The sequence below is a fragment of the Trachypithecus francoisi genome, unplaced genomic scaffold (genome assembly GCF_009764315.1).
Source record: "Trachypithecus francoisi isolate TF-2019V2 unplaced genomic scaffold, Tfra_2.0 Lachesis_group3, whole genome shotgun sequence".
NCBI classification, from domain to species: Eukaryota; Metazoa; Chordata; class Mammalia; order Primates; family Cercopithecidae; genus Trachypithecus; species Trachypithecus francoisi.
The window spans coordinates 151,239,963-151,264,780 of record NW_022681468.1 but is presented as its reverse complement, the minus strand read 5'-3'; the positions used below and the strand labels follow the sequence as shown (position 1 = coordinate 151,264,780).

At 38.9% G+C, this 24,818-nt stretch overlaps 2 long non-coding RNA genes across 10 annotated transcripts in view; one reads left to right on the top strand and one right to left on the bottom strand.

Annotated features, from left to right (window-relative positions):
* Window positions 1-24,818, bottom strand: part of LOC117070890 — a 749,288-nt gene that overhangs the window by 468,668 nt on the left and 255,802 nt on the right. The gene's annotated exons all lie outside the window — the stretch shown is intronic.
* The window catches only part of LOC117070889, a 39,277-nt gene that overhangs the window by 7,606 nt on the left and 6,853 nt on the right, over window positions 1-24,818 (top strand). The window contains exons 3-6 of one of the 6 annotated variants that reach the window (XR_004432085.1): window positions 4,909-5,128; window positions 8,578-8,648; window positions 10,126-10,211; window positions 10,527-10,970. This is a non-coding gene — a long non-coding RNA (uncharacterized LOC117070889). Of the gene's footprint in view, window positions 1-4,908; window positions 5,129-8,577; window positions 8,649-10,125; window positions 10,216-10,526; window positions 10,971-24,818 lie in introns of those variants that run through there. The other 5 variants (XR_004432084.1, XR_004432087.1, XR_004432086.1 and 2 more) reach the window with 5 other exon arrangements.

Sequence of the window (24,818 nt, the reverse complement as noted above, 5' to 3'; positions counted from 1 at the left end):
CCCAATCAAGATAAATTAGAGAAATGTGAGAAATTAAAATAGAGCCCCAGAGTCACTGGGCTCTAGTTTTTGGAAATGGGAGGCATAGAATGGCCTGAGAAAGGCTCACTTTAGAACAAACTTCTAGTCTCTGCTGTGGAGACAATGACCTTAACCCTTTAGCTGAACAGTCCAGACTTCTGTTGAAATACAGGGACCTCGCTGGGTCCCTAGAACACTGTGTTGAGACAGATGCTCACACAGTGCGTGGGGCTTGGTTAGCAGGGCCTCTGTGGGTGAAGAGCAAGAAGAAGCAACAGGAATATCACGTAGTTTCTCACCCTACCTAATTTCTGCATAAACCTCAAGCCACATGTTTTCTATATTAGCCAAGTTTGTCTCTACTCATACTATTTCCCCAAGAATCAACTCAACCATTGACTCTACAGTTTGCAATGAACTCGCAGCCCAAGTGGTTTTATTTCTGAAATGTGGGAATCCTTTATCGTTTTCTAAACTATAAAAGAAATATATGGCCTGAATGAGATAATTACTTACATTTTTCTTGAGCTGATACTTATTTTGGAGTTTAGCTAATTCAAAATATAATATGACCCATTGAAATGTAGCTAAATTTTTAATCATAAAACCATTGACTACTTTTATATTTTCCCATGGGCAATTCTAAAGTGAGTCTTCTCAAACATTTTGCCTGCCAGGACCGTTAGACTGAGTGTCAGGTCCAACCACACAGGGTTGAGGGTTGAGAAGAAGTGCTTTACTGAGGTGTGGAACACAGCCTAAGTATAGGCATTAAGACATGGCACTATCTCCAAAACTCCATATGAAACGCTTTGTGGAGGAGACTCTTCAGAGGCAAAATTATGAAGCCTCAAAAGCAGAAAATGAGGCATCTCTCTTTGTAAATCCCCAAACCAAGCTTTGCCCAGTTTCCATTAAGGTTCTGATTTTTTTTTTTTAACCCTTTTTCAATCACATGGACACAAACACATAGACGTGCACGTTTATACTCAAAAAGAGCCTGGCAGAGCAGTGAGCAGTGTCTGGTCTCTGCTTTTCTGTTAGAAAAAGCCTTATACACATGAAAACAGTATGAAGCTTCCTCGAAAAATTAAAAACAGAACTACGATTTGATCTAGCAACCCCACTTCTGGATAGATATCCAAAAGAATTAAAATCAAGATCTGAAAGAGATGTTAGCACTGCCATGTTTCCTGCCACATTATTTGCAATAGCCAAGATATGGAAACAAACTAAGTATCCTTTGATCAGTGAATAAAGAAAATGTGGTATATACAGTAGAATACTCTCCAGCCTTGAAAAGAAAGAAATCCTGCTATTTGTGACAACATGGATAAACCTTGAGGACATCAGGCTAAGCGAAATAAGCCACACATAGAAAGACAAATACTGAATAATCTCACTGATAGGTACAATCTAAAAAAGTTGAACCCAGAAGCGGAGACTAGGACAGTGATTGCCAGGGGCTAGAGGTTGGGGGGAAAGCAGGAACGTCAGTCCAAAAGCACAAACTTTCAATTATAAGATGAATAAAGTCTGGGGATCTAATGTGCAGCATGGCAACTATAGTTCATAAAACTCTATTGCACACTTGAAATTTGCTAAGAGTAGACCTTATTTTTTTCTCACCACGAAAAACCTAGTTATATGAGGTGATGAATGTGTTAATTATGTGGTCATCATTTTACAAGGTATACATATACCAAATAATCACATCGTACTCCCTAAATATATGGAATTTTTGTCAATTATACATCAGTAAAGCTGGGGTGGGGGTGGGGAAGAAAAGAAGCAGGCAGAGAAAACTCAGCTTAGGAAACAGCATATAGAGAAGTCACTGTGTCAACTGCCTTGGCGTCCTGGAAGTATTTTCATTGCCCAGAAGAAGGTCCAAGGAAATAAGAAATAAGAAAGACCCCACAAAAGCTCTCTTTCTTTTCTTTTTCTTTTGCAAGATCATCACTCTCAATGTTGTAAACCAAAGTATGATTTGAGGTGAACTGCCCATCTGTCACTCACCTCCTGTCAGCTGTCACCCAGCTCACGGATTGGAAAGAACACTAGGGCATTGGGTCTAAATTGGCCAAGGGGTAGGAAACATGCAGCAGTCATAAATGGAAAGTGTTCGGGCTCAAAACAAGTTGCTAGGGGGAACCATACAGGAATCTGTGTGAGGCAGCTTGAAAATGTTTATATAAAATGCAGCAAAAGTGGGAGAGAAGAAAGCCAAATAAATCCGTGCCCACAGATGTCCTCACATTTGAAGAGGGATTTTAGCAATTAAAAGTTTAGCAAGTGTTTGGGAGCCAGAAGTGGGAAGTTTTGGAGTCCCAATTAGGAGATAAAGTACTTCCAATCTGGAGACTGAAAAATCAGAAATAAAAAAAGGTGGTAGTTTCAGAAAAGAGATTTTAAGGTTATTTCTAATAAAAGCCAATTAAAACAAAGCATAACAACAACAAATTGTTCAAGACCCTTTGACTTTGTTGATTTTTTAAAATTTTATCTCTGAAATGAAAAGGTAGGTCTTTTGCTTTCTTGACTTTTTCCCTAAATAAAGAAACAAATATATGTATTAGAGAAATACATGAGAGAGAAAATGTGTTTGAAGAATGTTTTTCAAAATAGGACAAGGGAATAGAAAACTCTCTCCTTATAAGTTGCTCTCAGGAAATGTTACCTTAGTATTTGCTATTTTCGTTATTTTAATCAACTGATATGTTTTTTAAAGTTCTGGCTTAGAATAATTATTATAATGAGTAAAAATGTGAGTGCTTACTATAAGTATAAAAAAGATACAGAGAGTAGGTTCTATTTTGGTCCTACTTCACATGGAGGGAACTTAGGTTAATAACATTTTTGGGCAGTCACACATACAGCAAAACAGTAGCTGGAGCTTGAACCTTGTTCTTTCTCATAGCAGAGTCACACAATTAACCATGAGTATAAATTTTCAAACTCCATGCCTCTTAGTTTCATGTGAGCTGTCCTGAATTCCCCGTAGCCACAATGTATTTAAATTTGGGCGAACACAATGATAGTTTTCACTGAAACTGCAAAACCATTATCCTACAGGAGACAACGTTCTAAAGGTTCAAGGCAGTAGCTGCTAGAAGTGAAGAACATTGAGTAGTGGGCAGAACACTATGTCAACCAAGCAAAGGCCATTCTCTTGCCTCATACACTTTGCTTCTCTTTGACAACAGCGGCAACCTTCATTCCAGGGTCTGACACAGTTTGGGTCACATAATAGTTGCAAAATACACATTTTGTATTCAGTAGGTATTTTTGAACTGAAAATAACATCTTCCATCCATCTCTGCCCAGGTGTCACTTGAGCTCCATGAAGCTGTCTGCATTAGCATGCCAGTCATGCCTGTCTCCAACCAGCATGACTCCTTTCCTGTTGCCCCTTTGCTAGTTCTGACTTCTCTCGTGAAGTTTAACTAAGGATTACATAAAATTTGCATAAGTCAAATGCTCTGGAAGATGGAAATTTATATACATGTATAAAGCATTATCATTATAATTGTACATGTTGCAGCATCCCAGGCAGTAATGCACATGAGTTTATGTTTGTATTTAACATGCACTGAGGCTGTACTAGGGGCCAAACAAAAAATATTTGATTTACTCTCACAACAACCTTTTTAAGTGGCTCTTAACGTTGCCCTGCTTTTACCAGCGAGGAATCTGAGTAGTAGAGAGGTTGTATATGTTGAGCCAACACTCATAGTGAGGGACTGGCTCACCCAAAATTCAAGCTCATCTCTATCTGACCTTGAAGCTCATGCTCTGAACCATTTTTTAAAACAGTCTCTATATATTAGTTTCCTGTTTCTGCTATAACAAATTACCACAAACTTCATGGCTTAAAAATAACACAAATTGATTATCTTACAGTTCTGGAAATCAGAAGTGTGAAATGAATCTTATGAAACTAAAATAAGAATTTGTTCTTTCTGGAGGCTCTATGGGAAACTCGGTCCCTTGTCTTTTTCACTTTCTAGAAGTCATTCACATTCTGGACTCTTGGTCGCATCACCCTAACCTCTACTTTGGTTGCTGAATCTTCTCCAGCTCTGACCCTCCTGCCTCCCTCTTATGGAGAGCCTTGTGATTTCTTTGGGATGAATAATCTAGCATAATCTTCTCATCTCAACATCCTTATTTAATCACACTTGCACAGTTTCTTTTGTCATGTAATATAACATATTCACAGATCCTGGGAATTAGCATGCCGATGTCTTTGGGGGACCATTATTCAATCACACACTAAAAAATGCCTTATGTGTTTCGTGGGGGACTGGGGGAATCATTTCAACATATAGGTGTGTCTTTGTGTTTCCTTCACTACTGTGATTTAAGCTCATTGAAAAAAGAGACTGTCATCTCACAGCTGGCTATAGCTCTCTGACACAGCCCACTCCCCGTGTGCTCCCATCTGCAGGGTGTGAATTCAAGAGATCTCTCCCTTAGCTCTGACCTCTCAATCCCCAAGTGCTCCATAGGAAAAGAAACTGCCCTCAACCATTATTGGAAGAAAAGCTTATTATTCCATCATAAGAGATGAAGCTAAAAATATAAATAGTATCAGAAGCTATAATGTTGACCTTAGAATTAGACAAATTAGCAAAAATATCAAACCAGTTCTGATGACGAAAGAAAAGAGCCCTGGGTAACTGAAGAGGCTGAAGGAAGGAGTAGGGAACACAGAAAAATGATACTGAGAGTTGGGACACTCAAAATAAAATTTTCTTTCTTCACATTTTGCCGAAGTTGAAGCCTACTGTAAATAAAATTCTGGTAATCATTAGTATTGTTCACCGATATTTTCAGTTCATTTTCTTTCCAGCAAATAAGATTGCTATTTCCAAATCCTTGCAGTTATATGTGGCTAAGGGACATCTAAGGCAGAGGTACAACATGACTGAGGCGACACGTGTCATATCCAGGCAGAAGCCTTGGAGAGCGGGTGCCCCATTCCCTGACACTTCCAGAGTAACCGACAATGCCTGACACCATGGAGCCTTCATGAGCCTGTGCACCTGAGGACTAGGACATGGGGAAGGGTCTCCAGCTGACCTGTGATGGTCATAAAGCATCAGTAAGGAATAGCCTTTGTTGTTAATAACCACTCATATATGAGGGTTTACTGTATTGCAGCTAATAGAGTCTCTCCTGACTGATATAAAAATCTAGTTCTTTTCTGGTTACAGTGACTGTTGAAGGAGAACCATGAGGACAGGGAAGGGTGGTCGGATATCACTTAGTGGCAATAGATTTTTTTTCAAACTTCCGCTAAGAACATTGCATTACATGAAAACGACACTCTTCTGGAAACCTGAAAGTATAATGTAACACGGATATATAAAGAGGCTTTATAAATTGTGAATCACTTTGCAAATGCTAGCTAAAACAATATTTATTTATCATCCACAATTGCAGCCACGATGACATGTTTTCTCCTTTTGTAAGTCCATAATATTTACCTAACTCTCACTAAAGAAATACTTAGTCACACTGTATGTAGACAATTCAAAAGATCAGAGACAACTCTTCTAATTTATGTGTCAAAATAAATATCCACAAGAAAGACTAAGGCCACTTGACATAATATATACAATTCAAGATGAATGCTTCTTTGATATATATGTGTGTATGTGTGTGTGTGTTTTGGAACAGGATCTTGCTCTGTCATCCACCCTGGAGTGCTGTGGCATAGTCAGAATTCACTACAGCCTCAACCACATTGGCTCAAGTGATCCTCCCACCATCAGCCTTTTTGCTAGGTGGAACTATAGGCACATGATACCATGCCCAGCTAATTTTTTTTTTTTTTTTTTTTACTTTTTGTAGAGACAGAGGTCTCACTGTGTTGCCCAAGCTGATCTCAAACTCATAAGCTCAAGTGATCCTCCGGCCTTAGCCTCCCAAAGTGCTGGGATTACAGGCGTAAGCCACTGCACCTGGCCTTGCTAATCTTTTTATTATTCACAACCTCTAGAAATAGTATAGGAGATCCAAGCACTAGTCTCCCATTGTCATGGATACAGAAAGTGGAGAACAGAGCAGGATAAGTGGCTTGTTTGGGACTAGACAAGGCTGTCATTAAGTGACTCACTAGTTCAGCCCTTTGCTCCTCTTGGCACCTGGACCAGCAAAGGCACACATGTTCTGTAATTGTTTTGTTCCTGCCAAATCTGTTATCAGGAATAAACTTGGAGCACCCAGGAGTTTAGCAACATATTATCATCTTGGAATGTGACATTATTAAACCCTCCTAATCCCCATCTCTACAAAATTAAGAAATCCAGAGCACGTTTTCTAAATGGAAATGGAAGTGTATACAGGCTTAATCAGAAAGAGTTAATTGTTAAGCCCTTAAAATTAGAGAAATGACAGTGACAATATAAATTCTTCTTATTACCACTTCCAGGGTGTAGCTTGTTTAGAGCAGCTAGTACTGGTTACAAAGAATAGCCATGTCAGATTGAGGAAATCGCAGCTCTCACCTATAGTTACTGGCAAAACAAAGTCTGGACTTCGTCTCTAGAGGAAGAGATTGGAACTTGATCTCTTAGGTTCTGGTCAGTTCTACTGCTACCAAACAAGGAATAAGCAAGATTTCCTTCTCTGGATTGCCTTTGGGATTGACTTTCTGTTCATCCTGTTTAGTGAGTCTCCTCTGTAAGGAGTCTTCAGGGTTCCAGGCACTCTGAGAGCTGTTATTCACTCCAGGGTTCCTCTACTGGAGGGCACAAACTGTGGGCCACGTACAAGGTACAGCCACACCCCAGGGTGCTGTCGGAGTCCAGCGCTCACAAGTTTAAAATGGTCACCCACTTGGTTTCATCTCAGGTCACTGTTACTTTCTTTTAGCCACCTATTCTTTAGGAGACAAGTTCCCTTTCTGATTTCTGACCATTCTCTTCTTGACAAGGTCAACTTCCATAGTGCCGCCTACCTTCCTCCTTTCCTGACCCAAGCTACTCTTTCCCAACTTTTCTCTGATCCTTTCTTGAAACAGTTTTATTTTGCACTGTTACATTCCCTCATGTTTCCTGAAGGGTGCACTTCCAGTAAATGTCCGCATTGACAAAGCAACTGTATCTCTGTAACTAATTCCAGCCAAAAAGTTCTTCCTAAATCGAGTATAATTAGGAAAGAAATTATGCACGTATACAACATTCCTTTCCTGGGATGGACTGATGATTGTTGGAAATATTTTATTAACTCATACCCTCCTTTATTCCCAAAAGGATTCAGGGCTGCATCTTTCCATGCCTTTTTTGGAGTGTAGGGTAACATACGCTGCTGTGGTCTGTGAAAACAATGGGCAGAGGCCGGGCGCAGTGGCTCACGCCTGTAATCCCAGCACTTTGGAAGGCCAAGGCGGGTGGATCACAAGGTCAGGAGATCAAGACCATCCTGGCTAACAAAGTGAAACCCCGTCTCTACTAAAAATACAAAAAAATTAGCCGTGCTTGGTGAAACTCGCCTGTAGTCCCAGCTACTCGGGAGGCTGAAGCAGGAGAATCGCTTGAACCCTGGAGGCAGAGATTGCAGTGAGCGAAGATCATGCCACTGCACTCCAGCCTGCGTGACAGGGCAAGACTCTGTCTAAAAAAAAGAAAAAGAAAAAGAATGGACAGCTCTTGCTTTAGTAAGGTTTTCATTCTTGTTTTAAGAAATAGCAAAGGGTTAATATTTAAACTCATAATGCCCTTGAAACCTTGTGTAAGTAACCTTATCCTAGAAAAATGACCTGTATTTCAATTTATATTAGATGGGTGAATTTTCACATGTAAACCTTCCCTAGGTAAGAAAAAGAAAAGGAAGATACCCAAAAGACTCAGATAGGAGAGACAGGGTAACTGCTGAAGAAAGCACATCCTGTCTAGGATTTTATGTGGTGTGGATCATCAAAATTGTCTGAATTTTTGTTGCTTTCCCTGCCATTATGATTTGAAAAGGCTTGTTGAGATGTCCTCTCTACCATATTGGATAAAATAATGTCCTTTGGCTGGACTGTTCAAGCTCAGAGAGGCCAGGTACTCAGGTGTGCGACCTTCAACTGTTTAATAAATAGAAAGCAATGAAGACTGCCTGAGGTTACAGATCATTGAGATGAGTTTTAATCACCCTTTCGGGGAGACACAAGCCAAAGCGTTCAACAAAACTACAACTGACTGGCTCTCTTGAGTTTAGAACATGAATGTCTCATTTCCATAGCTCTCTCAGTTCATCTCTTAGATTAAACACAATGTTTAAATTTCCTAAGATCATTTTGCCATGAATTTCTCCCAAACTCTTAAGTAAAGACAGTATCAACAGGGAAAAGGTCAGCCCACTCTTTCAAGGAAGCAGTTCTCAGAGAACTATCGAGACCTTTGTCAGCACTAGGAAGGATTCGTGAAGTTTTATGATTGCCTCTTTACTCTTTCCCACATGTGATCAATGACTAGAGATGAAGTAAGTCCTTCTCAGGGTGGGACAAGAGGCATGTCTAGGGCTTGTTTCCTTATAATTTTGTCTTTCATTTACTTTCTGTAGTTCTGCGGCCAGTTCATAGGACTCCAGGGACCTTGAGACTGAAGCACATTCTACAAATAAAGTCAAATGCAGTGAGTAATCTCAGCTCAGCGCAGCTGAAAGGGCACGGGTCAGGCCTGGAAGTCATCAGATGAAAAATCAGACCAAAAATTAAAATGAGAATACTGGAAGCTAGTGAAATACCAAAAAACAACAATTCCTTCACTTGGTCCTCCTTGCCTTTCCAGACCATGATCTCTCACGCTGTATTCAGGTTGCAAGGAGATCCTTCTCTATGCAGGGATCATACAGGACTTCAGGTGCTTGCGAGAGCATATGGTGTGTTCTTTGCCCCTGGGAACCTTCTCTTTTGGACATCAGCTGAATCCTTACAAGCCCTAGTGTTGCTCCAGTCTAGAGTAAGTGGATCACTGTCCAGGGAATCAGACCTATTGATGACTCTCAAAATTTCACTAAAGGGATACTTATACAAACATCAAACTGCAGAGTCATTTATCAGCTCTGTGTGCAGATAAATCATCATCCAGGGAGAGGATATTTCAACCAGAAAAGATAAGCAAGTTTAGCTAAGTTGTCTGAAGAAAGTCAGTGAAGGTTGAATAAGGATAAAGGGAGGCCTCCCTATTAGGACATGAAGGGAAAAAGGGAAATTCCCCAAATAAGAAAAAAATTGGGACAAGGCCAGTCAATTACAGAGACTGCCCTGAAAAGACTGGCCAATGTGAGCTGACCCTGGAGCTGAGACTAAAAGTTAAATGCCAAAGTCTCTTTCTCAGAGGTCAGCTGGTGCCTGAGACCCAGCATCGGGGTTATTAGGCCATAACTGGAGGCTTCCTGGCTCAGCCTCACTCCCCAAAGGGCCATTGCTATCCAATAGGCCAATAGTTGCTAAATCCAACTGAACAAGATAAATTATACAATCTTTCTCTGCAGGGATTTTATGATTAGATAAGATTTGCATAGAGACTTCAGGAAGGCCACCCTTAGACTTTGGATTAATATTCACTCTCTCATAATTGTATGCATTGTCTCCTAGATAGAATTCACCTGATTATAAGGGAAAAAAAGAAGTGAGATAGTTTGAAAAATACTCAAAGACATGCTGCCACTTAATAAAAGCTAAAAGTTTCAGCCTAAATGTTCCTTTTTAATGAAGATCTTGGTGCAGCTGAAATGAGATGATTCAATTCTAACACATTTAAAGAAATTTACCATAGTTAGCAGAACAGATTTGCTTCTTCTCAGTGAAATTATCTTTCCTCTTTCTCAATGTTTATAAAAGTAGGATCTTTAAAAGTCTACATTATAAAGCAAAAATAGAAAAAAAAGAAACTGTTCCACAGCTGAAAACCAAAAATAAGTCATCAAAATCGAAATGGAAACACACTCCCCTCGATAATTACATTGTAGTAAATAAAGATATAACTGGCTGTTGCTGATGATTTCTGGTGCTGAAAATGACCCAGAATTCTACTTCAATCATAGTTGAGTCTAATTTTTAAAAATCAATCACGTTTACTTGTTTTGTGTCATTATGCCAATGAATAGGTTAACAAGAAGATAGCTGCTGGCAACAATATTCCAGTTCAGAAGTGGACATGAAGACAAACAGGATTCTCTGATGAATGACCCCAGTGGGTAATTAGCAATTTATTGAAAACAGATAGCAGGTGCCCTAGACTCCCCAGTCAGCAAGGAGGCTATGTCCAAACTCAATTTCTCACAGATCTCTAGTTAGTGGGCGGGTGTCTTTCCCAGAACTCCCCTTTAAACAGCGGGCACCTGAGCTCAGGCTTCCAGGCGCTTAAGCTCAAATGCTTACTCACTCCATTCCAGGCTGCTGTCAGGCTTACTCTATAAAAAAGGGACAGCCACAGAAAAGTCTCTTCTGGAACCCAGATCCTCAGTGTAACTAGAAGTGTTCCAGCCTAAGCATTTCTTTTTTGCAGGAAGTCAAAAGAACAGAGACCCATGCAGCCACTGGCTCTTCTGCCTGTTAATTCCAATCTGTCTCAAATAATGCTATTCACCCAGAGTCTTTGCATGACAATGAGGAAAAGGAGGCACAAGGGCACAACACCGCCATCATCTATTCACTGAGTCAGTAGAGTCACTGCGGATGGCATCTGCCTTATTTACGAAGAAACCGATACACAAAGACACCAGCCACAGACCTAGCCTTTTATTTGCCACCCCTTTTATGCCCACAACATAGTAGTGCCTGCAGAATTGTTAACTAAAGTGTTTCTCTAATGAGGGAGTGAGTGCGCACTCCTATATGATGACTTTCAATAACCAAAAGGGAACAAATTTAGTACAAGGGTGCTTTCGTTAAACGACACAGGAAATGGATTCTGGTACTCGCCCACAATAAATTATAAATTGGCAGGGAACAGACATTTTATATTCATTTAAAATAAGCATCATAAGGAATTGCTGTTTAAGTGAAGACCAAGATAATCTCGGCATTTGACGTTATCAACACATCTTTCATTTTCCCACATACAATTTGCCCCTTGCAGCACATCATGAATTTACATGCAAAAAATGTAAAAGGAAGGCTGGGTGTGGTGGCTCACACCTGTAATCCCAGCATTTTGGGGGGACGAGGTGGGCGGATCATGAAGTCAGCAGATCGAGACCATCCTAGCTAACACGGTGAAATCCCATCTCTACTAAAAAAATACAACAACAACAAAATTAGCCGGGCGTGGTGGCGGGCATCTGTAGTCCCAGCTACTCGGGAGGCTGAGGCAGGAGAATGGCGTGAACCCGGGAGGCGGAGCTTGCAGTGAGCTGAGATCGCGCCACTGCATTCCAGCCTGGGCCACAGAGTGAGACTCCATCTCAAAAAATATATATATATTATATATGTATATATAATACATAAAATTATGTATGTATGTATTATGTATACATACTGTATATCTGTAGATATTATATAATATATGTATGTATTGTATATGTTATATATAAAATATACTATATGTATATATTATATATAATATATGTATGTATATACATTTTGTGTATGTGTGTGTATATATACATAAAAGGATACAAATAATGCCACTGATCATGTCTGCTCTTGTGTATGTAAAAGCCTAACTTCCAAAAGGGGAATAAAGAGAAAAAATACACAAACAAAAATTATAAGCTCCTGGAGTTCAGCCATGAAATATTATTGAGATTAGAAGAAGGGTGAAGCCGCGGTCAAGCTCTTGATGAAAAGCCCTGCTTGCCTATAAAGAGATGTGAATCCTAACATCTCCATGGTGATGAGCACACAGATGCCCACTGGTGTTTTCATGTCTACATTTAAGGGGTGAGAATTTCAATGATTTATTTATTTCAAGTTTTGGGGGCTGGAGGTAAACTCAGATTTTTATCTAGCATTAAACTCTTGTGGCCTCTCTGAACAATGTTGCCTGACTTTCTGTTGGGTTGATGCTGAAAGGCTCTTTTATTTCTCTAGAGCAAATGGTTCCCTGGTCTTTTGGTATACCAGAGAAGTGAGAAATATAACCCTAAAACAGCTTAAAAGTTAGCTTGCTGTGCCTAGTGTTCCAACACATTCTATCTCTTGCACCATTGATTTTATTTCATATTAACTAATGTTACTTTTCTTCATTCATAAGTATTCAGCTGGGCATAAGATAATTGCTATTTGACAATCTTTTAAATTTATTTTATTCTTTATGGAAAAGTAAATGCAATGAGGAATATTAGCAATAACATAAATCCAAATAAAACCAGGTGACAGGCAAGTTAAAATGTTCCAAAGAACACTGAAACAAAACCTCAAAACTCTAGCATGGCACACAGGGTTCCTGAATATTCTCCAATTTAAGATACATCATCAAGATTATGCTGGTGGTCATGAGGAACATTGGAGTTACTATCTTAAGGTGAAAGACATGAGAATCTGTGAACAAGAATAGAGTTGATTTTAATTCTAAAAGGGCTGAAGCCACATTATCCTTCACTGAAGAAGTGCTGCCTCCTCTTTTCTCCTTCATTTTTCATTTGCTGCTATGATTACCAGATGTGATAGACTCTTTAGAAATGTTTAAGACTTTGTTAAGGGATATGTAGAGATGAAAATTTTCATGCAATGCCCATAAAGTATAAATTGGCACCATTTTTCTGGGAAGCAATTTGGCAATATAAAGCAGCCTTGAAAGTGATCAAATTACTTGTCCTAGTATTCCTCTACTAGAAATGTAACCTAAAGAAATAGTTATAATAGAAAATACACAAACACCTTAATTGCCTAATTGTATTGGAATGATTAAGTAAATTAATGTACATTAGCAAGATGAAATAGTATTATTAAGTAATATCTTTGAGGATATATTCACAGTATTAAGTGAAAAAACATGAATTCAATTGTATGTACAGTATGTCCTCTGTATATTTACATGCACACAATACACACAAACAGATATGTTAAACAAAACATTGGGAAGAAATATGCCAGAGTAGTTAAAGTGGTTACTTCAGGGTGGAAGAGAAGAATAATTTTTACTTATACTTTTCTGTGTTTTCCAGTTGTTTATATTGAGCATGTTAATCAATTTTTCCAGATACGCATTTATAATTGCAATAGTGATAAATATTCTATAAACTTCAAAAAGCACAGAAATGTATGAAATAGGAGGGCGGAGCAAGATGGCTGAATAGGAACAGCTCCAGTCTCCAGCTCCCAGCGCAAGCAACACAGAAGATGGGTGATTTCTGCATTTTCAACTGAGGTACCAGGTTCATCTCACTGGAGAGTGCCGGACAATTGGTGCTGGTCAGCTGCTGCAGCCCGACCAGCGAGAGCTGAAGCAGGGTGAGGCATCGCCTCACCCACAAAGCACAAGGGGGAAGGGAGTCCCTTTCCTAGCCAGGGGAACTGAGACACACAACACCTGGAAAATTGGCTAACTCCCACCCCAATACTGTGCTTTACCAAGGGTCTTAGCAAATGGCAGACCAGGAGATTATATCCCACACCTGGCCGGGAGGGTCCCACGCCCACGGAGCCTCCCTCATTGCTAGCACAGCAGTCTGAGATCTAACTGCAAGGCAGCAGCGAGGCTGGGGGAGGGTTGCCTGCCATTGCTGAGGCTTAAGTAGGTAAACAAAGCTGCTGGGAAGCTCGAACTGGGTGGAGCCCACGGCAGCTCAAGGAGGCCTGCCTGTCTCTGTAGACTCCACCTCTGGGGACAGGGCACAGCTAAACAAAAAGCAGCAGAAACCTCTGCAGATGCAAACGACCCTGTCTGACAGCTTTGAACAGAGCAGTGGATCTCCCAACATGGAGGTTGAGATCTGAGAAAAGAGAGACTGCCTGCTCAAGTGGGTCCCTGACCCCTGAGTAGCCTAACTGGGATATATCCCCCACTAGGTGTAGACCAACACCCCACACATCACACGGTGGGGTACACCCCTGAGACGAAGCTTCCAAAGCAAGAATCAGACAAGTACACTCGCTGTTCAGCAATATTCTATCTTCTGCAGCCTCTGCTGCTGATACCCAGGCAAACAGGGTCTGGAGTGGACCTCAAGCAATCTCCAACAGACCTACAGCTGAGGGTCCTGACTGTTAGAAGGAAAACTAACAAACAGGAAGCACACCCACACCAAAACCCCATCAGTACATCACCATCATCAAAGACCAAAGGCAGATAAAACCACAAAGATGGGGAAAAAGCAGGGCAGAAAAGCTGGAAATTCAGAAAATCAGAGCACATCTCCCCCTCCAAAGGAACACAGCTCATCGCCAGCAATGGATCAAAGCTGGATGGAGAATGACTTTGATGAGTTGAGAGAAGAAGGACTTCAGTCCATCAAACTTCCCAGAGCTAAAGGAGGAATTACGTACCCTGCGCAAATAAACTAAAAGTCTTGAAAAAAGAATGGAAGAATGGATAACTAGAATAATCAATGCAGAGAAGGCCATAAATGAACTGACAGGGATAAAAACCATGACATGAGAAATACATGACAAATGCACAAGCTTCAGTAACTGACTCGATCAACTGGAAGAAAAAGTATCAGCGATTGAGGATCAAATGAATGAAATGAAGTGAGAAGTCTAAAGAAAAAAGAGGAAAAAGAAATGAACAAAGCCTGCAAGAAGTATGGGATTATGTGAAAAGACCAAATCTACGTCTGACTGGGGTGCCTAAAGGTGAGGGGGAAAATGGAACCAAGTTGGAAAACAATCTTCATGATATCATCCAGGAGAACTTCCCCAACCTAGTAAGGCAGGCCAACATTCAAATTCAGGAAACACAGAGAACGCCACAAAGATACTCCTCGAGAAGAGCAACTCCAAGAAACCTAATTGTCAGATTCACCAAAGTTGAAATGAAGGAAAAACTGTTAAGGGCAGCCAGAGAGAAAGGTCGGGTTACCCACAAAGGGAAGCCCATCAGACTAACAGCAGATCTCTCAGCAGAAACTCTACAAGCCAGAAGAGAGTGGGGGCCAATATTCAACATTCTTAAAGAAAAGAATTTTCAACCCAGAATTTCATACCCAGCCAAACTAAGTTTCATAAGTGAAGGAGAAATAAAATCCTTTACAGACAAGTAAATGCTTAGAGATTTTGTCACCACCAGGCCTGCCCTACAAGAGACCCTGAAGGAAGCACTAAACATGGAAAGGAACAACCGGTACCAGCCATTGCAAAAACATGCCAAAATGTAAAGACTATCGATGCTAGGAAGAAAGTGCATCAACTAACGAGCAAAATAACCAGCTAATATCATAATGACAGGATCAAGTTCACACATAACAATATTAACCTTAAATGTAAATGGACTAAATGCTCCAATTAAAAGACACAGACTGGCAAATTGGATAAAGAGTCAAGACCCATCAGTCTGCTGTATTCAGGAGACCCATCTCACATGCAGAGACACACATAGGCTCAAAATAAAGGGATGGAGGAAGATCTACCAAGCAAATGGAGAAAAAAAAAAGCAGAGGTTGCAATCCTAGTCTCTGATAAAACAGATTTCAAACCATCAAAGATCAAAAGAGACAAAGAAGGCCATTACATAATGGTAAAGGGATCAATTCAACAGGAAGAGCTAACTATCCTAAATATATATGCACCCAATACAGGAGCACCCAGACTCATAAAGCAAGTCCTTAGAGACTTACAAAGAGACTTAGACTCTCGTACAGTAATAATGGGAGACTTCAACACCCCACTGTTAACATTAGACAGATCAACGAGACAGAAAGTTAACAAGGATATCCAGGAATTGAACTCATCTCTGCACCAAGCAGACCTAATAGACATCTACAGAACTCCCCACCCCAAATCAACAGAATATACATTCTTCTCAGCACCACATTGCACTTATTCCAAAATTGGCCACATAGTTAGAAGTAAGCACTCCTCAGCAATGTACAAAAACAGAAATTATAACAAACTGTCTCTCAGACCACAGTGCAATCAAACTAGAACTCAGGACTAAGAAACTCAATCCAAACCGCTCAACTACATGGAAACTGAACAACCTGCTCCTGAATCACTACTGGGTACATAACAAAATGAAGGCAGAAATAAAGATGTTCTTTGAAACCAATGAGAACAAAGATACAACATACCAGAATCTCTGGGACACATTTAAAGCAGTGTGTAGAGAGAAATTTATAGCACTAAATGCCCACAAGAGAAAGCTGGAAAGACCTAAAATTGACACTCTAACATCACAATTAAAAGAACTAGAGAAGCAAGAGCAAACACATTCAAAAGTGAGCAGAAGGCAAGAAATAACTAAGATCAGAGCAGAACTGAAGGACATAGAGACACAAAAAGCCCTCCAAAAAATCAATGAATCCAGGAGTTGGTTTTTTGAAAAGATCAACAAAATTGATAGACCGCTAGCAAGACTAATAAAGAAGAAAACAGAGAAGAATCAAACAGATGCAATAAAAAATGATAAAGAGGATATCACCACTGACCCCACAGAAATACAACTACCATCAGAGAATACTATAAACACCTCTATGCAAATAAACTAGAAAATCTAGAAGAAATGGATAATTTTCTGGACACTTACACTCTCCCAAGACTAAACCAGGAAGAAGTTGAATCCCTGAATAGACCAATAGCAGGCTCTGAAATTGAGGCAATAATCAGTAGCCTACCAACCAAAAAAAGTCCAGGACCAGATGGATTCACAGCTGAATTCTATCAGAGGTACAAAGAGGAGCTGGTACCATTCCTTCTGAAACTATTCCAATCAATAGAAAAAGAGGGAATCCTCCCTAACTCATTTTATGAGGCCAATGTCATCCTGATACCAAAGTCTGGCAGAGACACAACAAAAAAAGAGAATTTTAGACCAACATCCCTGATGAACATCGATGCAAAACTCCTCAATAAAATACTGGCAAACTGGATCCAGCAGCACATCAAAAAGTTTATCTACCATGATCAAGTGGGCTTCATCCCTGGGATGCAAGGCTGGTTCAACATACAGAAATCAATAAACGTAATCCAGCATATAAACAGAACCAAAGACAAACACCACATGATTATTTCAATAGATGCAGAAAAAGCCTTTGACAAAATTCAACAGCTCTTCATTCTAAAAACTCTCAATAAACTAGGTATTGATGGAACGTATCTCAAAATAATAAGAGCCATTTATGACAAACCCACAACCAATATTATACTGAATGGGCAAAAACTGGAAGCATTCCCTTTGAAAACTGTCACAAGACAGGCATGCCCTCTCTCACCGCTCCTACTCAACATAGGGTTGGAAGTTCTGGCTAGGACAATCAGGCAAGAGAAAGAAATAAAGGGTATTCAGTTAGGAAAAGAAGAAGTCAAATTGTTCCTGTTTGCAGATGACATGATTGTATATTTAGAAAATCCCATTGTCTCAGCCCAAAATCTCCTTAAGCTGGTAAGCAACTTCAGGAGAGTCTCAGGATACAATTAATGTGCAAAAATCACAAGCATTCTTATACGCCAGTAACAGGCAAACAGAGAGCCAAATCATGAATGAACTTCCATACACAATTGCTTCAAAGAGAATCAAATACCTAGGAATACAACTTACAAGGGATGTAAAGGACCTCTTCAAGGAGAACTACAAACCACTGCTCAGTGAAATAAAAGAGGACACAAACAAATGGAAGAACATACCATGCTCATGGATAGGAAGAATCAATATCATGAAAATGGCCATACTGCCCAAGGTAATTTATAGATTCAATGCCATCCCCATCAAGCTACCAATGAGTTTCTTCACAGAATTGGAAAAAACTGCTTTAAAGTTCATATGGAACCAAAAAAAGCCCGCATTGCCAAGACAATCCAAAAGAACAAAGCTGGAGGCATCACGCTACCTGACTTCAAACTATACTACAAGGCTACAGTAACCAAAACAGCATGGTGCTGGTACCAAAACAGAGATATAGACCAATGGAACAGAACAGAGTCCTCAGAAATAATACCACACATCTACAGCCATCTGATCTTTGACAAACCTGACAAAAACAAGAAATGGGGAAAGGATTCCCTATTTAATAAATGGTGCTGGGAAAATTGGCTAGCCATAAGTAGAAAGCTGAAACTGGATCCTTTCCTTACTCCTTATATGAAAATTAATTCAAGATGGATTAGAGACTTAAATGTTAGACCTAATACCATAAAAACCCTAGAAGAAAACCTAGGCAATACCATTCAAGACATAGCCATGGGCAAGGACTTCATGTCTAAAACACCAAAAGCAATGGCAACAAAAGCCAAAATTGACAAATGGGATCTAATTAAACTAAAGAGCTTCTGCACAGCAAAAGAAACTACCATCAGAGTGAACAGGCAACCTACAGAATGGGAGAAAATTTTTGCAATCTACTCATCTGACAAAGGGCTAATATCTAGAACCTGCAAAGAACTCAAACAAATTTACAAGAAAAAAATAAACAACCCCATCAAAAAGTGGACAAAGGCTATGAACAGACATTTCTCAAAAGAAGACACTCATACAGCCAACAGACACATGAAAAAATGCTCATCATCACTGGCCATCAGAGAAATGCAAATCAAAACCACAATGAGATACCATCTCATACCAGTTAGAACAGCAATCATTAAAAAGTCAGGAAACAACAGGTGCTGGAGAGGATGTGGAGAAATAGGAACAGTTTTATACTGTTGGTGGGACTGTAAACTAGTTCAACCATTATGGAAAACAGTATGGCGATTCCTCAAGGATCTAGAACTAGAAATACCATTTGACCCACCCATCCCATTACTGGGTATATACCCAAAGGATTATAAATCATGCTGCTATAAAGACACATGCACACGTATGTTTATTGCAGCACTATTCACAATAGCAAAGACTTGGAATCAAGCCAAATGTCCATCAGTGACAGACTGGATTAAGAAACTGTGGCCTATATACACCATGGAATACTATGCAGCCATAAAAAAGGATGAGTTCGTGTCCTTTGTAGGGACATGGATGCAGCTGGAAACCATCATTCTCAGCAAACTATCGCAAGAACAGAAAATCAAACACCGCATATTCTCACTCATAGGTGGGAATTGAACAATGAGATCACTTGGACTCAGGAAGGGGAACATCACACACCGGGGCCTATTATGGGGAAGGGGGAGGGGGGAGGGATTGCATTGGGAGTTATACCTGATGTAAATTACAAGTTGATGGGTGCTGACGAGTTGATGGAAGCATCACACCAACATGGCACATGTATACATATGTAACAAACCTGCACATTGTGCACATGTACCCTAGAACTTAAAGTATAATAAAAATTAAAAAAAAGAAATGTATGAAATAAAAGACATCTCCCCACTTGTTCCCCTGATCTCTGCTTACTAGAAAAAAAATTAGTTTGTATTTCCAGACTATTTATGTGTGTGTATATATACACATACATTATATACACATAGATATACATGTATATAATTTTACAAAAACATAATACTGAGCATATTGATCTACAATTTATTTTATATTAACCAAAATTCCTTGAACGACCTTTTGTTATATAGGAATACATCCTTTTTTATAGACTTTAATTTTTAGAGCAGTTTTAGATTCACAGAGAAAATGAGCAAAAAGTACAGAGTTCCCATATTTCCCTGCCCCCACATACACATGACCTCCTCCACTATCAGCATTCCACATTATCATGCTGCACTTTTTACAATTGATGTACCTACAATGGCACATCATTATCACCCAAAGTCCATAATGTACATTCTTGGTATTACACATTTCATGAGTTCACTCTTGGGTGTTTTACATTCTATGGGTTTTGACAAGCATAATGACATGTGTGCTGTGTTCTGTATCATATTATACTATTATATAGAATAGTTTCAGTGTCCTAAAATTTCTCTGTGCTTTGCCTATTCATCACTCCCATCTAACCACTGGCAACCATTAATATTTTTACTGTCTCTATAGTTTTGCCTTACTTAGAATTTCATATAGTGGAAACTATATAGTATATAGACTTTTCAGATTGGTTTATTTCACTTACTAATATGCATTTAACATTATTCCATGTCTTTTTATAGCTTGATGGAATGTTCCATGTGCATTTGAGAAAATGTATATTCTTCTGCTGTTGGGTGGACTGTTCTGTAATGTTGTTAGGTTTAGTTAGTCTGTAGAGTTTTTCAAGTCCTTTATTTCCTTATTAATCTTCATTGGGGTTGTTGTGGCCACTACTGAAAGTGGAGTACTGAAATCTCTTAGTACGATTGTGCTTCAGTCCATTTCTCCTTTCAATTCTGTCAAAGTTTCATTCATGCATTTCAGAGCTTTAAGGTTTGGAGCATAAATATTTATAACTATTATATCTTCTTGGTAAATTGACCTTTTTAAACATTATATAATGCCCTTATTTGTCTCTTGCACCACGTTTTGATTTAAAGTCTATTTTGTCTGAGTTAGTATAGCCACTCCTGCTCTCTTTTGGTTATTATTTGCATAGAACATCTTTTTCCATTCTTAAACTTTCAACCTATGTATGTCCTCAGATCTAAAATGGGTCTCTTTTTGACAGTACATAGTTTGATCCTTTAAAAAAAAATCATTCAACCGACCTATGTTTTTTGATTGGGAAATTTCATCCATTGACATTTAAAGTAATTACCCATAAGGATTTATGGTCATTTTGTTTATTGTTTTCTTTTTATCTTGTAGCTTTCTTGTCCCTCCTTTTCTCTTACTCCTTTCCTTCATGTTTTGTTGACTTTTTAGTGATATCCTTTGATTCCCTTTCTATTTCCATTTGTGTATACTCTATAGTTATTTTCTTTGTGACTACCATTGAAAATATATAAAATATCTTAAAGTTATAGCATTCTATTTAAAATAACAACTTCAATCACGTATTAAAACTCCACTTCTTTACAGTTCTAATCTCCCATTTTATGTCATTGATGTCACAAATTACATCTTTAAATATAGACCCATTAACATGGATTTACAGGTTTTTTTGTATTTAAATTCTGTGTACCAAAAATGACAATACTACAGGTTGCTATATTTTTCTATGTATTTACCTTCGCCAGAGAACCTTATTTTTTATGGCTGCATGTAGATATCTACTATCCTTTCATTTGAACTTGAAGGATTCTATTTAGCATTTTCTATAGAGCAAGCCTAGTAGTAAAGAACTCTCACATTTTATCTGAGAAAGTATTAATTTTTTACATGTCAAAAGATAGTTTTGCTAGATACAATACCATTGGTTGACAGGTTTTTGTCTCCTTCAATACTTTGAATATATCACCCCATTCTCTTCCATTCTACAAAGTTTCTGCTGAGGAATCCACTAATAAGTAAATGGAAACCCCTTTACATGAGACAAATCACTTTTCTCTTTCTGCTTTTCAAAAACAAGACTTTTTCTTTGTCTTTGACCTTGCATAGTTTGCTTATAATGTTTCTCAGTGTGGTTCTCTTTGGATTTATCCTAGCTGTAGTTTATAAGCTTCTTGAGTCTGTATGTCGACGTTTCTTTCCTCAGATATGGAAAATTTTCAAACATTATTTGTTGAAAAAGGCTCTCTTCGTCTTTCTCTCTTCTCCTTCAGAGTTTTCCATGACGTGTATGTTGATACTCTTAATAGTGTCTCAACAGTCTCGTAAGCGATCTTCACTTTTCTCCATTCTTTTTTCTGTGTGCTCCTCTGACTCAATGATTTCAAATGACCTCTTTTCATGTTTGCTGATTTTTTCATCTGCCTTATCAAGTCTGCTATTGAGCCATTCCAGTAAACTTTCTAGTTTAGTTATTGCATTTTTCAGTTACAGAATTTCTATTTGGTTCTTTATAATTTCTATCTCTGTTGATACCCTTATTTTGTTCAGGCATTGTTTTCCTGACTTTGCTTAGTTTTCTGACAGTGTTCTCTTTGAGCCCACTGAGTATTTTTTATGATAGTTATTTTAAATTCTTTATCAGGCAGGTGATATATGTATATGTTTTTTGAGGTTGGGTTCTTGAGTTTTATTTTGTTCCATTGAGTGGGCCATGTGTTTTTTGCTTCTTTAGATGCCTTGTGTTTTATTTCAGGCTGCTATAACAAAATATCATAAATTGGGTTACTTTATCAAGAACATAAACATATTTCTCACAGTTCTGGAGGCTGGAAGTTCAATATCATGGTGACAGCATGATCAGACTCTGGCAAGGTCCTTCTTCCAAGTTGCAGACAGCCATATAACCTCACATGACCAGCAGAAGGCAAATTTGTTCTCTGACTTCTTCTTATAAGGGTATCCTACTCATGATGGCTTCACCTTTATGACCTAGTTACCTCTCAGTGACCCAATCTCTAAATACCATCACATTGAGGCTTCAATTTTAACATACAGCTTTTGGAGGAAACACAAACATCTGTCCACTATACCTTATAATATTTTTTGCTGGGATTTAGGCATTTGGAAAAACCACCACCACTCACATGTTTTGTATGCTGACTTTGTAAAGGGGAAGACCTTCACCAATCGGCCCTGCTGGAGGTTCTAGGACTTCTCAAACCTTTTCTGATCTTTTGCTCCTTCTGATAACTGTGGAACTGCAGCTCCAATGTGGGCTCATCTCTTTTCATCTGCTTTCAAACTCTGGCACTGATCCCATCAATGCTCTGGATTAGGCAAGACAGAAACTAGTCCCTCAAGCACCCCCAGATGAGCCATAAAGTTGGATGCATGATTCACCTTTTACACATGCCCTGAGGGAGGAATCCTGATATGGGAAGTTTTCTCCCAGTAGCTCTCTACTACACTGCACAGAGGAAGGGGCACAAATGCTGAAGATTTTTCTGTTCTTTTCACTGGAATCCTTATTGCTTTTACAATGGCTGGGTGTTGTAGCATCTTAACTGGTCTCTGCAGTTCTCACAGCGGTATTCTGGTTCGTATATTTTTTTAACTCAGTTTCTCTGTGGGGAAAAGAGAGTCTGTAGCTTCATAGCCCACCATCTTACTGATGTCACTTCTTATTTCTTTTTAGTGCTGAATAGTATTTCATTGCCTGGATATACAACAGTTTATTTATCCATTCACCTACTGAAGAATATCTTGGTTGCTTCCAAGTTTTAGCAATAATGAATAAAACTGCTATGAACTCCTGTGAACAAATTTTCTTATGAACATACATTTTCAACTCATTTGGGTAAATATCAAGGACTGCAATTCCTGGATCGTATGGTAACACTGTTTAGTTTTCTAGTAAACTGTCCAACTGTCTTCCAAAGTGTCTGTGGCATTTTGCATGTCTACTAGCAGTCAATGAGGTTCCCAGTCCTCCACATCTTCACCAGCATTTGGTGTTGTAAGCGTTTTGAATTTTGGCCATTCTGTGTACAATAATCCTTCATTGTTGTTTCACGTTGTAATTACCCAATAGCACATGGTATTCAGCATCTTTTTATATGCTATTTTCTATCTATATATCTTCTTTGGTGAAATACCTGTTTTTTCTTATTTCTCATCCTATTCCCACTTCTGAAAAATTCTGATGTCATATGATAGTTTCCTTTTGACGATTACTCACATATAAATGAGGTAAACTCTTAGTGGGCTATTTAATTCAGGTTTATATAGGCATGTGGCCGTGGCTGTATTGAATATTTTTAGCCATTAGTTCTCTCAGTGAGCTGAGAACTGCCCTGCAGAATTACCCATAATGCAGTAAGTTCTTCTTCTCTCATGGTCTCACAGACTGCTTCCTCCAAAATGACTTTTCTTTATAAATCCCTGTTTTGTCACACTGTCATATTTTTTAGATTTCCTTCCAAAAAAAAAAAAAAAATCCAGGGAGGCACAGTGAACCAACTCATACACTGCTTTCCCACTGTGTCACGAGTTGTTCTTCTCCTCGGGCTGTGCCATTGGAAGGAGAATTGTGCTCTGCTTTCTCTGAGATGGGCAGCTACATGAATGTTTCATATCTTTCCCACTTCCCTGTTGCCTATTATAACTTTGGGCAGCCTTTCCTTCTATTTTGTGGTTCTGAGTTTCAAAAGTCTGTTAGTTTAATCAAAACTGGAGTAAGTACATCTGGGTCTTGTAACTTCTGTTGCATTTGGGTGATTTCTGGGAGATGAGAAAAAATGTCTAATGTTATCTGGTCATTTTAAACCCAGACCCTAATTGCTTCTCAGCCTTTGGGTTAGGATCTGTTCTTATCAGTTTAAAACCAGACTTCAGCGGCTTTTCAAAAATTCTGTAGCCACTTGGATTTCTTTCCTTGTTAATTAGTTAATTATCTATTCACATCCTTTTTAACCTTTTGGGGTATTCCTTTAGTAGTCAGCAAAACAAATTGAAAATTAACAAAATATTTTCTCAAAGGAGGGTGGCAGTGACCATGATGTGAGTAGCAGTCAGAGCTGATACGAAGAGGCAGCCTTCAGTCCAATGGGACTGTCTCTGACTCTTCCTATTGGAGTCCATTGCCCAAGAGGTCTTATTTCCTAAGAACTCACTGGGCTCATTGTTGGGCCTGGCTTATCATCTTGTTATTTTAGGCACCACTTCTAGAAGGATATTGAGAGAGTGAGGAATAGGAAAGATAACCTTTCCTGAGTGATGTGAAAAATTCTTTTATATCTGTTTTCTTCTCTTTACTTTGCTGTCTTCCCATCATCAGCAGAACTGTCTAGGGCCATTTGCTTTGTCATAAGAATTTTGAGAAAATAATTGAATAAAATTTTTAAAATT